At 38.1% G+C, this 17,776-nt stretch overlaps 1 protein-coding gene and 1 pseudogene across 2 annotated transcripts in view; both read right to left on the bottom strand.

The window, feature by feature from the left end:
* LOC308634572 (non-histone chromosomal protein HMG-14-like) overlaps nucleotides 1-519 on the bottom strand; it is a 42,997-nt pseudogene extending 42,478 nt beyond the window's left edge. The window contains exon 1 of the transcript in view: nucleotides 235-519. The product of the transcript in view is annotated as a non-histone chromosomal protein HMG-14-like (transcript). The remainder of the gene's footprint in view (nucleotides 1-234) is intronic.
* Nucleotides 1-17,776, bottom strand: part of GAB2 (GRB2 associated binding protein 2) — a 189,056-nt gene that overhangs the window by 149,540 nt on the left and 21,740 nt on the right. The window lies entirely within an intron of this gene.

Genomic DNA, 17,776 nt, shown 5'->3' with positions numbered 1-17,776 from the left:
AGCTGATACCAGACATGGTCCAAGCCGTCCATAATTCAATATCCCACTATTTTATGGTTGTATCCCAAACTAAACAACTGGCAAATGATTTCACTTCTTAAAAAAAGGCACTTACACTTAAAAAAAATGGGAGGAGGTGGGATTCCCTCTTTTTTAGAGATGTTTTTAGAACTACTAAAAAACTTGCTTTTACAAAATAGTTGATAAAAAAGACATGGCGTATTATTAACAGACTTGGCTTCTTTCTCTTCTGCTTCATCAGAGGCTGGACTCTCCTCATTTTCAAATTCTCCATTTTCTGCAGGTAAATCTTCTTTTGTTTCTTGGTTAGCCACTTCAGACTGTTTTCCCTTTGCTATCCTTTTCTCTTTTGTTTGAATATTTTTGTCTGAGTATTTAGCCTTGCCCACTACCTTCCTGGGCTTGGTGTCTGACTTGTCAGGAGCAGGTTTAGCTGACAACCTGGCCAACCTCCTCTTGGGCTCCTCTTTCACCCGAGCTGACCTTTCTTTTGGGCATCCTGGTGGGCACTGGAGCCTTCCAAAGCTGTGCTGCCTGGTTGCTGCTGCTCTCCATTGTTTTCTTAATTCAATGAATTGCACTGTTTCCAAATGTTAATCCTTGCATTCCTTATATAAATGCCTTGGTCATGACACTGGCAGAGTCAGACTTCAAACACAGAATGCAAGGCTCTGCTGCCTCCCCCGACCCCAAAAAGAATAAATGGTATAAAAGTAGATGAGGGGAAATGGTGTGATGGATGGCCCTAAAAGACAGAGTTGCATGGATAATATAACACAATTTCCCAAACCTGTAAGCCAGATCTTTAAAAGCTGTTGATAACTCAGTTCCAGCCTTCCTTCTCACAGCCATTCTCTTATATCATTATAATTTATTTGAAATAACTCTGTATCCACAGAGGTACACACTATTGAAGTACTTTTTTGGGGTACTTCTTATATTAGGGGTTGTTTGGTAACACAGCTTTAAAATATATATATGAGTTCTGGGGGTGTAGACAGCTTGCTTAGGATATAGTATGTGTGAAGTCCTGGGTCCCATCCCCAGCAATGCATTTAAAAAAATTTGTTTTCATATATAAAAAGAATTTTTCACTGGACATAGTCTAAGATGATGCACCACTTTACTGTATCACAGCTTATATTCTCTATGCCTTCTTTCTTCACTTGAGAAATAAAGACAATAATATGCTTATCCTGTTAGGCTATTCTGAGGATATGAAATAAAATTAATGTCTTGGCATCATGCCTTATACCTAGCAAGTATGTATGGAGTATGAAGAAAAATGCATTCCTACAATGATGAGACTGTGTTAGGCAGAAGTACGTAGGATGACAGCCACAGTTCCTGGTCTCAAGGGGCCTGTAGTATTTCTTATATTCTGAGTTGTCTGGTAACACATTCTCAGTTTTAAAAAAAATGACAATTTTATTTTGCCTTTATATTTAAGAAAAAAAGAGAAATTTTCACTGGGTATAGAAACTAGGATAATAGTTTTTCTTTTTTTTTTTTTCCTTTTAGGACTGTAGAGATACAGTCACTACATCATCTTGTAGTCTCCATTATTTCAGATAAAAGCAGCTATCACCTTGGAAGAAACTGTGTGTGTGTGTGTGTTGTGTGTGTGTGTGTGTGTGTGTGTGTGTTTCTTCTCTTAACTACTTTGAAGATATTTTCTGTATCTTTGTTTTTAGCACCTTGATGATAATGAGCTTGGGTATGTTTTTGTGTTGATCCTATTTGAAATTAACTGAAATTCCAGGATCTGTGGGTTGCTATTTATGATAAAATTTGGAATAATTTAGTTAATATTTCTTCAAGTATTTTTCTCCCTTTCCCCTACCCCTTCTGGAACTCCACTACAAGTTAGATTTCCTGACACTAGTCCATAAATCACTGAGCTTTGGTGTTTTTTTCCTCCCAATCTTTTTCTCTGTTCTTTGGTTTGAATGATTTATCTTGGTCTATCACATTCCCTCATTCTGTCTTCTATTCTTCTCACCAATTAGTTTACTGAATACTATAACTTTTAATTCCAAAGTTTCTATTGTTTTACAGCCCTCAATTTCCAAATCTCTTCAGAAATTTCCCATCTGTTCACCTATTACATCCATTTTTTTTTTAACTGTAGACCCTAACGTGTTTATCATAGTTTTTAAAAGTCTTTGCTAATTTCAACATGTGGGTTGTTAGAGGGTCTCTAAAAACTGATTTTTCTCTTGCATATAAAAAGACATACTGGAAAAGTTTCATTTAAAAAAATGTTTTTGTGGTACTGAGGCTTGAACCCAGGGGCTCTACCACTGCATTACATTCTAGTCCTTATTTATCTATTTCTTTCTTTCTTTCTTTTGAGGCTAGCTTATGCAATTTAGCAAGGATCTTGTTGAACTGCAGGGGCTATCCTCAAGTTGTGATCCTCCTGCCTCCACCGTGAAAGTCACTGGGATTATAGATGTGTGACGCTGGGCCCAGCTGGAAGTGCTTCTTCAAATGTTGAGCATGATACATCGAGGAGATTCTGGTCCTGTTATCTTTCTCTGCAGAGTGATTTCTGTTTTAGCAGGCATTTTCTGAAGGATAACTTTGAATTTATGGAGGATTAATCTACACTTTTCTTGAAACAGATCTATTTTGGTATGGTGCCCAGTCCTATGGTCATTCCCTAAGTGTGGGGACACAATTTTTATTCTAGGTTGTACTCCTCTAGATTTCAATGGAAAGTTCAAGGTGTGACCAAGCTGTTCTAATTTGGCAGGTCTCAAACTGCAACATGTCTCCTGGTGGTGGGTAGCAGCTGAAAGTTCAGCAGTTTCTCCTTCCTTGTTTCCTCCTTGGGTCCTGAAAGTCTTACTCATCAGAGTACAAGGGTCAACTAAATCTTTTTGTTCTTGCAGTGCTAGGGACTGAGCCTTGAACCCAGGGCCTTGTGCATACCATACAAGTAGCTGTACCATTATCAGTTGTGTTTAGTCACAGATTTTTTGTTGTTCCCGACTTCCAGGATTTTTCTGTTCAATTTCTAGTTGCTCTGTAGATCTCAAACTCTTTAGGCCAAATGTACAACTTTCTGCTTGGCTTCTAATTACTACTGTTCCCTGTGTACACTGGAAGATACCTTCAGAAGGCAAGATATGATACATATCTTTCCTGTATTTTAAAAATCAAAATTTCTCTAGTTTTTACCTACTCTGTCTGGTTGTTCTTTGGTGATTTCAGACACTTATTTTACATATTTTAAGTTTATAATTTTTTTCCTGTACAAGATTTGATCTAATATAAGCTATTCTACTGTTACTGGAATTGAAAACTTCTCATACCTCAAAATTTGGGAGGAAAAACTCCAAAATCATGTAAGATAAATCACCTTTAGTTGAGACATGGATAAAAACAAAATAGCACAAGGAAAAGTGTTTGGGGTATTCATGCCTCTTCTCTATCCCCCCTCCTCTCTTTGATATAAAGTGTATGCTGCCCAGCTGGCTTCAGACATATAATTCAACCCATATTTTATTTAATCATTTTAACATTTAATTTTTTCCTAATGTTATTTCACTCAGACAATATGACATTTCTCAAAATGGCCCAAGTTTTCTGTTCTCCTGTAATCTATGACTTCACCTCCTATCACAATCCCCATAGTGGGGCTATCCAAGTGCTTTGTGACTCAGAGCTTTTGTCCTAGCAGTTCTTCGTGACATTCTTATTCCAGAAGCCACATGGTTCTTCTCCTCCTCTTTTCAGTTTCCACTTAAATGTCAAATTTTTAGAGGCCTTCCTTACCTTGCTTAAAACTGTACCTTACACACATACACTTTCTACTCCTGCATTTCTTTCTCCATAGCATCTTATATTTTCTTATAGTCAGTCTTTCCCACAAAGGACTGTAAACTCCATGAAGACAGGGACTTTTGTTTTCATTCTGTGGTGTATTCCTAGCATCTACTATAGCTAACTCTGACTTGGTGGGTGATCAGTAAAAAAAAAAAAAAAAAATTTTTTTGGTAGTACTGAGATAGAACCCAGGGATGCCCTACCACTGAACTGCATCCCTAGCTGTTTTTGTATTTTTTTAATATTTATTTTTTAGTTATAGATGGATGCAATATCTTTTTTTTTTTTTTGCATTGCAAATAGTGATGCTTTGGACATTCTCTTTTATTTGCTCTTGGTGAATATATACACACATTCTTGTTGCACATCTAATATATGTGCATCAGTAGCTTCATTTATTTTACTGTAGTTTATGACTTCAAATATTTTTTTTCAATATCTTTATTTTATTTTTTATGGTGCTGAGGATCGAACCCAGTCCCTCACGCATGGTAGGTAAGCACTCTACCTCTGAGCCACAACCCAAGCCCTCTTTGTGTTTTTTTTTTTTTGAGTCAGGGTCTTGCTAAGTTACTGAGGCTGCCTTGAACTTATGATCCTCCTGCCTCAGGCTCCCAAACTGCTGGAATTATAGGTGTGCACAACATTTATTATTTAAATAACTCCTGCTAACTGATTTTAATTTGGCTTTCCCTTCCTTCACCTCACCCACTAGAATGGAAACACCAGTATCAGTTTCTTTGTCTTAGTGTCATTCCCACTGACTAATACATAATTTCATATATAGTAGGTGCTTACTAGATACTGTAATGAAGAAGCACTAGCTTTTATTATTCACTTATAACATATAGGATTTTCCAAAGGCCAGAATCTTCTTTTCCTCTATTGCCTCGTTGGTGTAATCTATTGAGGCTATACACTAAGTAGGGGCATAAACATCAACTGAATTAGCTAAATATGATTAGATACAAGACAGTACTTAAATACTAAGTAATGATCAGGTAAATCTTATGATGTTTCCACTTTTGCTAGTGGCATTTATTATAGATGTCTTGCTATGCTATACTGCATTCTTGGTTCACTCTTTTAACTTCTGTGGTCATTTATCCTTCCAACCAACATGCATATCTAATGTAGTGAAAGAAATTGGTGAACATGTGGGTTTCCAAGGCACTGACAGTATAAAATAGTAATGACAGCTAAATTGGGAAGAGAGGGTGGAAAACAAATTGGAATCAAAAGATTAGACAACAATAAAGACCAATGTAGAGGAAATAACAGAATTAAAGCAGAACTTGCTCTATTTTTCACCTTTTTTATTGGTGCATTATAGTTGTACATAAATGATGAGATTTGTTGTTACATATCTGTAGATGCACACAATATAACAATATAATTTGGCCAATATCACTCCCCAATTGTTCTCCTCCTCTTTTCAGTTTCCACTCAAATGCCAGTTTTTCCCTCCCTCCCTATCTCTTGGCCCTTTTTCTTTACTGACTTCCCTTTGATCTCTTTGAGATCTGACCCCACCTTTCTTTTACTTTTTCCTCTCTAGCATCTGCATATGAGAAAAAACATACCTTCCTTACCTTCTGAGTTTGACTTACTTCCCTGAATATAATGATCTCTAGATTCATCCTTTTTCCTGCAAATGACAATTACATTTTTCTTTATGGTTGAATAAAACTCCATTGTGTATATATACTGAATTTTCTTTATCTATTCGTCCATTGATGGACACCTAGGCTGGTTCCATAGTTTGTCTATTGTGAACTGTGCTGCTATAAACATGGATATGCATATGTCACTACAGCATGATGATTTAAATTCTTTAGGACAAATACTGAGGGTGTGTGATAGCTGAGTCCTATGGTGGTTCCATGCCTAATCTTTGGAGGAACCTCCTTCTGATTTCCATAGTGCTGTACCAAGGTACAATCCCACCAACAGTATAATAGTGTTCTAAAGCAGAACTTTCTAAAGATCTTGAATTCTAAATAGCAGAGAGGTGGTGTTTTACTTTAGATTCCAAATAAGGAAGCTGGCCCAGTGGCACACACCTACAATCCCAGTGACTCAGGTGGCTGAAGCAGGAGGATTGCAAGCTGAAAACCAGCCTCAGCAACTTAGTGAGGCCCTAAAAACTCAGCAAGATCCTGTCTCAAAAAAATTAAAAGGGGGCTGGGATTGTGGCTCAGTGGTAGAGTGCTTGCCTAGCATGCATGAGGCACTAGGTTCGATCCTCAGCACCACAGAGAAGTAAAATAAAGATATTGTGTCCACCTAAAACTAAAAAATAAATATTAAAAAAATTAAAAGGGTGGGGATGTGGATCTATGGTTAAATACTCCTGGGTTCAGTCCCCAGTACTGCCCCCCCACCCAAATGAGATTGCAAATAAAGAATTTGGGTTAAAAAAAGAGATAAAGCAAATCATTAAAATAATAGAAGTAGAATATGTGAATTCCAAACCATGGGAGGAAGAGGAAAAAAAAAACACAGATAAATCTAATTGAAGGAGAGAAAGCAGGATAAATAGCATGAAACAAGATGGTAGGAATATACCTAAATTTGTAAATAATCACATCAGTTTGGGGGAGATTGCTAAATAAAGTGGTTGAGGAGGCTCTCCACAAGATTCTGACATTTTATTACAACAGCAATCACTTTTGGGGGGCAGTACTGGGGACTGAACTCAGGGGCACTCAACCACTGAGCCACATCCCCAGCCCTATTTTGTATCTCATTTAGAGACAGGGTCTCACTGTGTTGTTTAGTGCCTTATCATGGCTGAGGCCATATTTGAACTCATGATCCTGCCTCAGCTGCCCAAGCCATGGGATTACAGGTGTATGCCATAACACCCAGCAAACAGCAATAACTTTTACAGAGGGTCACTACATCATGCTAAGCACCATTCTAGATGCTTTATATGTATGAATTACTTAATTCTCACAGCAGTCTAATGAAAGAGACATTGTTACCCTATATAAAAAAATCAGAATACAAAGTAACATGAGCTGGCACTGGGGCATACCTGTAGTCCCAGCAGCTCAGGAGGCTGAGGCAGGAGGATTGCAAGTTGAAAGCCAGGCTCAGCAACTTAGCAAGGGCTAAAGCAATTTAGTGAGACCCTGTTTGAAAATAAAATTGGTCAGGGATGTGGCTCAGTGGTAAAATGCCTCTAGGTTCAATCCCCAGGATCAAAAATAAAAAAATAAAGAAGTAACAAGTTCAAGGCCACAGAGCCAATAAGTGGTAGAGCTAATTCAGAGTCCATGCTCATAGCTACTTACGTTGTTTGAAGGAACTAGCTGATATCAGAAGGATGAGAGGAAGCCAGATATGTGGAAGTTGTGGGGGAGGTGATATATTCTAGACAGAAAGAAAAGCAAGCACAAAGGCCTTAATTGAGGAAGAACTTGGGTCTTTTGAAGAACAGAAGAGCCAGTGTGGCTCAACGGTAGTTGACCATCAGAGAGTGGTATGAGAATGAATTTGGGAGGCACTACAGGCCTCATCAAGTAGTTTATCGGATTATTTATGGTGTATCAGGGGCTGAACTAAATGCCTTATACTGACCCTACATTATATAATTTCTTAATACAAGAGTCCTTTAATATGTATTATTTCCCTCCCAACTTTGTAGTTGTGGAAAGTGAGGCTTAAAGAGACTAAGTAAATTTGCTTTATGATACATACCAATTAAGTAGAAGAGCCAGGGTTCAAACCAGGTGGGCATGACTCTAAATCTCAGGCCATAGCCACACATGGCATTGAGTCAAGCTAAAAATAATCATTACCCAAGAACAGCCTCCACCTTCCTAGAGGCACGTGGCTATAAAAAGAAGATGCACCTAAGTGTCTGAGTGATTCTGCTGAGGAATGCAGCTTGGAGAGAAATGTTCCATGCTGTGGGATCTTAAATCAGGACTACCTTGTCTTTGTGCTTGGCTTTGTCCCAGTAAATCAGTTTCTTGTTTACTTCTTGTCTGTGTTGTGTTTAGTCCTTTGGCTCTGAAAATGAATCTACATTTTAGACTTGGGTCAATATGTTTGTTATCATTTGTTTTTGCTGAGGAAGACTCTTTTCAGGTCCTCAACTGAGCCCTGGTATCCTATGTTGGCCTGTACCTTCTTTCTCTGAATGGGGAAAAAGTACAGTCTCGCAATAATGGATCCTGGTAAAAAGGGACAAGGAAGAGAGTAAAGTAACAATGGAGGAAGACTCGATCCCCAATAAAGAATTATACCTCATATCTAGGGATGCAGAGAAAAGGAAAGATGGCTACAGAAACAGCTTATTCTGAAAAAGCCTCTTGCAAGAGCTAAGCCTATGCCTGGGACTAAGGAATAGGAAAGAAGAGGCTCTTCTCTGAATCATGCTTTTCAGGGACTTTGTCTTGACTTCTTCCATCTTTTCCTAGCTCTGCTAGGAAATACTGATAGAGTCAACCAGGTATCCCCTGGTGATATAGAAGCCCTTAGACATGTATGACAAGGAGCATACTATGGTAGCCTCCTCAGTGAGATACCCCATTCTTCAGGTCAGAGGTCCATCCAACTATGGATATGGAATGCTAGTTTTCCTGCTATATTTTGCTTATGATAACTTCTCTGCTATATTTTTAGTATTAATAATAAACATTCACACCAGGTGAATGAAGCCTGCACATTAACCTCATTTCAGAAAGCTAACAATCCTAGGAAAACATAAAGCATGCCCAATCTTTGATAGATAGTACTGGGGCCATAATTATTCTGACATCCTACAACATCTAGAAATACCTTAAATAAAAACACACATCCAGCAATCAGAGAGATAACTCTCCCAGGATTGCAAGGGAAGAGGCAATAGTGACCGGAGACCACTATTCACATTCCTGTATCCATGCTTCCGGTAAAACCAGTAGAGCAGATGATGCAGAACAATGGAAAGAGCTGAAGTCCCAAGGGACTTTGTTGCTGAGCAGCTATGACACTATGAAAAAATTGGGCTCTTTGAGCCTCAAGTTTATATTAAATAGTCCTCTTCAGAAGCTGATTCTGTATAGGGGAGGGAAGATTAATAGGTGCCAAGCACTATTCTAAGTATTTTGTAGTTATTCTTCTCAACTACTCTATAAAGCTAGTATTACTATCTCAATTTTACAGATTCAGAGATGTGAAGAAACTTACCCAAAGTCACAAAGCTTTTAAGTGGAGGAGCTAGGACTGGAAGCTAAGCAGTCTAGTTCCAGGAACCATACTCCTTACTTTTAAATTCTGGTCCTGATAATTTTACCCCTGTGCGACCTTCTGCAGGCCATTATATTTAATTTAAGCCAGGCATCAAGCCAGGCATGTTGGTCCACATCTGTAATCCCAGTAACTCAGGGATTCCAGGCCATCTTGGGCAGTTTAGCGGACCCTGTCTCAAAAAATACAAAGGACTGGGGATGTAACTCAGTGTTAGAGTGCCCCTGGGTTCAATCCCCAGTACCTCAAATAAATAAATAAACAAAAATTTTAGCATCAAAATGAGAAAGTTTTGGCTGGGCATGGTGGCACATGCCTGTAATCCCAGTGCCTCAGGGGGCTGATGTAGGAGGATTGAGGATTGGGAGTTTAAAGCCAGCCTCAGCAAAAAGGGAGGCACTAAGCAACTCAGTGAGACCCTGTCTCTAAATAAAATACAAAGTAGGGCTGGGGATGTGGCTCAGTGGTTGAGTGCCCCTGAGTTCAATCCCCAGTAACCCTCACCCTGCCCAAAATAAAAATTAAAAAAAAAAAAGAAAGAGAGAAAGTTTCTTGCTATTGACAGCAACTTCTGTTAAACTGCAGTCAGGACACACCCATCATTGCCTGCATGAGGATTCACCTGACTATCATCTGGTGGTGTGACTAAATAACACCATCTGGTGTTAATAATCATCTGGTAGTGTGACTGAACAAATAATTCAAAGGCTATTTTGGGAAGAAATATGAACATTTTTGTTAAAATCTTCTAGTCAGGGGGCTGGGGTTGTGACTTAGCAGTAGAGTGCTTGCCTCGCTTATGCGGGGCCCTGGGTTCAGTCCTCAGTACCACATATAAATCAATAAAATAAAGGTATTGTGTCCAACTACAACTAAAAAATAAATATTAAAAAAAATCAAATCTTCTAGTCAGCCAGGTGTAATGGCACATACCTGTAATCCCAGCAGCTCCAGAGGCTGAGGCAGGAGGATTGCAAGCTCAAAGCCAGCCTTAGCAATTTAGCAGCCCTAAGCAAATTAGTGAGACCCTGTCTCAAAATAAAATAAATAAGAGCTATGGTCATGGCTCAGTGGTAGCGTGCTTGCCTAGCATGTTTGTAAAGCACTGGGTTTGGTCCTCAGCACCACAAATAAATAAATAAATAAATAAATAAATAAATAAATAAATGTATTGTGTCCAAAAGAATAAACAAACAAAAGAAATAAAAAGGACTGGTTCAGTGGTTGACCACTCCTGGGTTCAATCACCAGTACAAAAAAAAAAAAAAAAAAAATCTTAAAGAGTACCAGTATTGGAATTCACAGAATGTTTCATTGACTCGAAAGAAAAATTTGAAGACAACGATGAGGCATTTTTAAGAAATGTTGCACTATCAATGCTCCTGAAGGCAATAGGATGGTTGTTACATAAATAAATATGATGAATCAAAATGATTCAAAGTTGGAATTGGATATGAAGGGGTTTTAGGAATCCTTTACCAGTAAATTTTACTTACATTTTCCCTTTTATGCATGCAGAAAAGTAACAGACCAGAAATTCATGACCAAGTAAGTCTAAAAATCCTCTTTCAATAAGATGATGTGGATTTTTTTTCTTGCTTATGGTACATAAAACAATGGTGTATGTTTAAATATATATATTTTTTGATTTAATGAACATTGAATGAGAACATTTCTAATGCCTCACTTGAAATTGGGGTAGTGACTCCTAATGGCTACAGAATAAAATGCAAATGCAACAGCATTCAAAGACCCTCTACAACCTGGTTTAAACCTACCTTTTCCATTCTTATCTTCTACATACCAGATTGTACTGTGATTCCTTGAAGATTACCTGCCCCTGTTCATTTGTGTGCCTCCAAACTATTCTTTCTCCTGAACACAGCCCATCCTTGTCTGTCAGCACCTCCATCTACTACTAGAAGGTGGTCCTGAATGATTTCTTTAATCTTTCAGTTTCTCAGTTTTCTTATTTCTGAAATGAGAATCTAACTTCAGGTTTAATTTGAGGACTTAATGAGCTAATATATGTTAAGTGTTTAACATGGAATGGTCAGGCAGTATTATCTGGGTCTTGAGGATGAGTCAATCTCAAAAACATGGTGAATTGGCCAAGGGCACAAAACTCATTTAACAGTAAAGACAGAATAAGAGCCTCAACTTCCTCACCCCCAGTACCAGGCTGTCTTTAGGTTTATGAAAGGTTCCACCTCTAGTCCCTAACTAATACTGATAGATTGGTGAGAAAGGCTCTTTTTAAAATTTTCTTAGAAACCTGTCTCTCCTGCCTCCTTCCCCTAAATCGTATGCCTAAACATACTATAGGGACACAGCCACATCAATGTTAACTGCAGCACAATTCACAATAGCTAAACTGTGGAACCAACCTAGATGCCCGTCAGTAGATGAATGGATAAAGAAAATGTGGCATATATACACAATGGAATATTACTCAGCAATAAAAGAGAGTAAAATCATGACATTTTCAGGTAAATGGATGAGTTGGAGAATATGATGCTAAGTGAAGTTATCCAATCCCCCCAAAAACAAATGCCAAATGTTTTCTCTAATATAAGGAGGCTGATTCATACTGGGATTGGGAGAAGGAGCATGGGAAGATTAGATGAATTCTAGATAGGTAGAGGGGTAGGAAGGGAAGGGGCAAGGGGTATAAAAAAAGATGGTGGAATGAGATGGACATCATTACCCAAAGTACATGTATAAAGACACAAATAGTGTGAATATACTTTGTATACAACCAGAGATAAGAAAAAATGTGCTCTATATGTGTAATATGAATTATAATGCATTCTGCTATCATATATAACAAAATAGAATTAAAAAAAATTTTAAAAAGGTAAGAGAGACCATGTATTAAACAAATGGGTTTATCATTCCAGAACCTTCAAGGCAGTTATATACATATAAGGCCTCCAAGAAAAAGAAATATAGAATGTTTCCCAAGTTATTTAATTATAAAACTAGAGGTTGCAATACAGATGTGCCATGTCAAGCCATAACTCCACTTTCCTGATCTCTAAATAATAAAAGTTAAAAACTCCTTAACATAACATATAAGAGTGTTTATAACCCATTTACCTTGCAAATCCTACCACTCCACCCATGTGTCAGCTCCATCCTGACCATTCACCGTGTCAGGGGCCAGTTTCACAGGTATATCTTTCTTTTTTTTTCTTTCTTTCTTTTTTTTTTTTTTAAGAGGGGGGGGAGGGAGGGAGAGGGAGAGAGAGAGAATTTTTTAATTTTTTTTTTTTAGTTTTCGGCAGACACACCTTTGTTTGTATGTGGTGCTGAGGATCGAACCTGGCGCCACACGCATGCCAGGTGAGCGCGCTACCGCTTGAGCCACGTCCCCAGCCCACAGGTATATCTTTCTGACAGAAATACCTTTCTTCTTTCCCTGGAGTCCAACTTTCTGGTCCTTCCAGACCTAGTTCATGTGACACCTCGCTGAAGCCTTCTTCAGTTGGGCATCCCCAGTCAGTTGTCTGTATTCTCCCCTGTGCTCTCTACATCTGCACTGCAGCACTTTTCACTGTGGCTCTCCATTACATATTGATTGATGGATTCCCTTCTAGCCCAGGGTCCTGAAAGCTAAGGACCATATTATCACTTACATCCCCAGTGAGAGGGAGGCATCCTATATGCATGCAGTAATAGTCTATCTTTACCACACCCGGTTCTGCTGGGGACACAGAATTTCCAAACATAGCTTTCCTGGTTCCTCAAGGTAAGATTCAAGTTATGCTTTTTTTCTAGCATAATTAACAAGGGATAATTACATCTTTATACCTAATGGACCTTCCAGGAACAGTAATTATGTAAGTCTGCATGTATTGCAGAATCCCCTACACCAAGTTAAGTCACCATCAATGGGAAACAATTTGTTCTTTCCTTTCCAAAGTCAATTGTAATCACAAGCTCCTTTAGATTTGTCAATGACAAAGCCTATTTTCCTAACTACTCAAAGAAAAAATATTGTTCCTCCAATTCTAATAAAGTCCCTGTAGGTTTGGGAGCAGAATACATGTATTTTGTTTGTGTCTACTAATAATAAGGAACTCCAATTGATTAATAATATGAGATCAAAACTAGCGGGTAGGGCTGGGGTTGTAACTCAGTGGTAGAGTGCTTGCCTAGCACATACGAGGCCCTGGGTTCAATCCTCAGCACCACATAAAAATAAATAAGCAAAATGAAGGTATTGTGCCCAACTATAACTAAAAAAAAATTTTTTTTAAACCAGTGGGTTAAAAAAAATAAAGCCAGTGGTTATGTGCTGGGCATGATGGCACAATCCTTAACTTCAGCAACTCAGGGGGCTAAGAAGTGAAGATTGTTAATTAGAGGGCAGCCACAGTAATTTAGCAAGACTCTCAGTAACTTTGTAAGACACTACCTTAAAATAAAAAATTAAGAGCTGGGGATGTGGCTCAGTGCCAAAGCACCCCTTGGGTTCAATCCCCCAGTACACTTTCTCTCCAAATCAAACCTAAGTGGTTATGAGCCATGACCTTCTCAGAGTCAATGTTTCTGGCCTCAGATTCTCTGGACTAATATTTCTCAGTAAATACACTTAGTATAACTTTGATCTAACTTTAAAAATAGTCTTCTAGAAAAGATAGTAAAGTCATGCCTGGCAAATAGCAAATACTACCATTTCCACAGGGAGTAGACATACATAATTAATTCAAATACTCAGGCATAAGAAATAAATGAGTGTTAAAAAAGAAACAAAAACTCTTCTTTCTCTCACACCAATACACTCTGAGGTGCCAACTACTCCTTATTTGATGTGGTTCCACATGACTTCTTAGGCTGGCATCTTCTCTAGATGTACTAACATTGGTCAAGGTTTTAAAATACATATTTTCTGAAATATGCATTCTTAAGCCTACAGTACAATACTTTCTCTTTTCACTGCAAGCAAACTAAACTGATGCTACAAACTCAAGTTCTCATTAGATTACCCAATCTTTCCCACTGAGTCAGAATTAGGTTCCCTTTAACAGTGCTCCCTCAGTGGGTTGAAAGAACAAAGTTATCAATGTGCCTAGTAGTAGATGTGTTGAATAGCTTGTTACATAATCAAATGCCCCCCAAATCCAGTCAATCATATGTCACTTAATGAGGGTGGCTTGTTTTGAAAAATTCACTGCTAGGTGATTTCATCCTTGAGTGAACATCACTTATACATACATAAACCTAGATGGTATAGCCTACCTCACGCTTCAGCCATTTGGTTTAGCCCAGTACACCAGGCTACAAATCTGTATAGCATACTACTGTGCTGAATTAAGCAGGCAACTAAAGCACAATATCAATTATTTGTGTACCTAAACACAGAAAAGTTGAAAAGACTATGTCATAGGAATTATGTGGCACCATTATAACCTTAAGGGACCCTCCCACATGTGTTTCACTACTGACCAAGACATTACACAGCACATGACTGGAGCCGAAATCTGCCATCACTCTAATTTCCTGCCACTGTCAATGTTAGCAAAGAAAAATCCACAAAGAAGATGGGGATTAAAATGGAGTAAGGAACTTTATTCACATTTTGCCAAATACTTCCAGACAGAAAGTGAGGCTCAGAAAAATAAACTTGTCGTAAGTCATGTTTCTATTGAATAGTAGAAGCAGGATTCAAACTCAGATCTGTCTGACTCAAACAAATGTTCATTTTATAAACAGAGACCAGCCAGATATTGGAAGAAGAATGTTGGTGTTATGATTTGGATATGAAGTACCCCCAAATGTGTTAATGCAGAAATATTCAGAGGTGAAATAATTTGATTATGAGACCTGAACCTAATCAGTGGATTGATCCATTTGATGGATTGATAATTTGAAAGGACTTTTGTATTGAATGGTAACTCTGGGCTGGAGGAGGTGGGTCTCTGGGGTGTGCTCTTGGGGACTATATCTTGACCCCCTGGCTCTTTCCACTCTCTTCTTCTGCTTCCTGGACTCCATAAGCTGAGTAGCTCTCTTCCACTGCACCCTTGGACCACGAGGCTTGACCTTACCTCAGGCCAGAATGATGACACTGGCTGAACATGGACAGAACCTCTGAAATTGTGGGCCAAAATAACTTCTCCTCTAAGTTGTTCTTGTCAGGTACTTTGGTCAGTGACAAAATGCTGACCAACACATTTAGGTAGAAACAGAAGAATGAGAAACTCTACCTAGAGATAAGTGAACTAAGGATGCCTTGGTCAAAAAATATTTTTTCTTTTAAAACCAACTTGAAAAGTCTAAGAATGTACTAACATTGGTCAAACTGATATTTGAAGAGTATAAACTAAGCATTTGTTCTATAGGTGGTACAAATTTGCTTTCAGGGTCCTCAGAATCTAGCATTAAAGAGGTATGCATGCTACTAATTCCTCTGCAGAAGGTGTTAAATGCCATAAGAGAATTCCCATTCTCAGGCTCTGAGGTCAGAACAGGGAATGTACATTTTCAAACTTTGGAGAAACATAAGTGACTGTATAAAAATTAAGGGCTGGGGATGTAGCTCAGGGTAGAGCACTAGCCTCGCAAGTGTGAGGCACTGGGTTTGAGTCTCAGCACCACATGTAAATAAAAAAATAAAATAAAAGTCTATCAACAACTAAAAAAAATATTTAAAAAAATTAAGAGCAGCCAAGTGCAGTGATACATGCCTGTATTCCCAGTGGCTTGGGAGGCTGAGGCAGAAAGATTGCAGGTTTAAAGCCAGTCTCATTAACAGTGAGATGCTAAGCAACTCAGTGAGACCCGGTCTCTAAATAAAATTTAAAAAAAGGGCTGGGGAGATGGCTCAGTGGTTGAGTGCCCTTGAGTTCAATCTCTAGTATTGCTCCTCCCGCCAAAAAAAAAAAAAAAAAAAAAAAAAATTAAGAGCAAACACAACTTGGCACGTTTTAAAAAAATACAATCAAATATAAATTTAGATTCTTCTTAGCATCCCCTATAATACTTTCTGTGCTATTTTTAAAGTACTTAAAATTGATTTTAAAGTACAAAATAGTATGTGGATCTCTCTCTCTCTCTCTCTCTCTCTCTCTCTCTCTCTCTTACACACACATCCTGAGATAAAATAGTTTGATAGTTCCTCAAAGAGTTACCATATGACCCAGAAACTCCACTACTAGGCATATAACCAAGAGAACTGAAAGCATACCCATGCAAAAAATTATACATGAATGCTCATAGCACCACTCTTCATAACAGCCAAAAAGTGAAAACAATCTAAATGTCCATCAATCAATGAGTGATTAAGCAAAATGTGACATATCCACACAGGGGATTCAATCAAAAAGGAATGAAGTACTGAAACACACTACAACAGAGACAATCCGTGACAACACTGCACTAAGTGAAAGAAGCCACATACTACCTGATTCCATTTATAGAAAATGCCACAGAGACAGAAAGCAGCAGAGTGGTTGCCAGGGACTGGGAAAATGGAGACTGACTGGGTAGGGAGTTTCCTTTTACAGTGAGAATATTCTGGAATTAATGGTGCTGGTTATACAACTTTATGAATATACTGAAGACACTGCACATTTTCAAATGGTGAAATTTATGATATATGAATTATATCTCAATAAAACTTTTATTTTTTTAAAAAGAACTGAGACACTATAAAGTTGAAGCCCCTTTGACCCACCTCAGTCCCTAGGGTCATCAATGTTACCCATTTAGTCTGACTCCTTGTTAAAAGACCTTATTTCTCACAATGCCTAGCCCAGGTTCTTGCATACAATAAGCACGTTAGGCATTTGTTGCATAATAGTTTTGTACAAATATAAGATAATACTGCTTTGTTCTTTTCAGGATGATATAGATTCTTTTATATTCACCATAACACAAATTCAGTAGTTCAGACAAGGCAGCTTTAAAGGTACAGTTTAGGTTAACACCACATATACCATGTGCAGTAACAAAAGAACACAGGACTTACTGGCTTAAAGCTCCCCAACCACAAATCCAGTTAATAGAAAACCTTGATATGGAAATTCATGCAAATAAGGAGATACTTTGAATCTGTCCCTTAGTATATAAAGGATTTACAATAAAGGACTTGGAAAATCTATTCTTTTAGAGCCAACAAGAGCAAGCTATAAACAAGGACTTTCTAACTTGGTCAAGTTCAACTTAAACAGAGGTCTTAGATAGTCTCTTAAAAAGTCTTGTTCCCCAAACACCACAAATTGTATTTCCAGTACTTTTCTTTTGTTTTTCAGAGTTTTTAATCAGAGTCACATGAAGAATGTTTTAGTGATACATATCCCTGAGGCCCATCTCTCAAAGGTTCTGATTTACTTAGATGAAAGTAAGGGTGACATTTGTGTCTTTAAAAGCTCACCAGGTCATTTGGAAACATTTTATGTTAGGAACATTTAGAAATGGAATGTGAAACTGGGTTTTGCATGAGTTTCCACGCAAATCATCCAAGCATACTCTTAACAATCATGTTAAACTTGTAATAACTGCCAGTCAAAAGACCGGTAGCATATCCTAACTTTACTGAAAAGAAAACCAAGGCTCAAGGATTTACTCCTAAAAGTCAGCAACAAGGAAACACCAGCACTTGAGTCCTGGTGATGCCCTACATCTTCCTGCGCACATTTTTCAAACTCCCTTATGGTGCTGGAATTGTGGTTTG

This window comes from Spermophilus citellus, assembly GCF_964194105.1.
Source record: "Spermophilus citellus genome assembly, chromosome: 2".
NCBI classification, from domain to species: Eukaryota; Metazoa; Chordata; class Mammalia; order Rodentia; family Sciuridae; genus Spermophilus; species Spermophilus citellus.
Note: the sequence above shows the minus strand (reverse complement) of the source record. Positions and strands in the feature narration are given on the sequence as shown.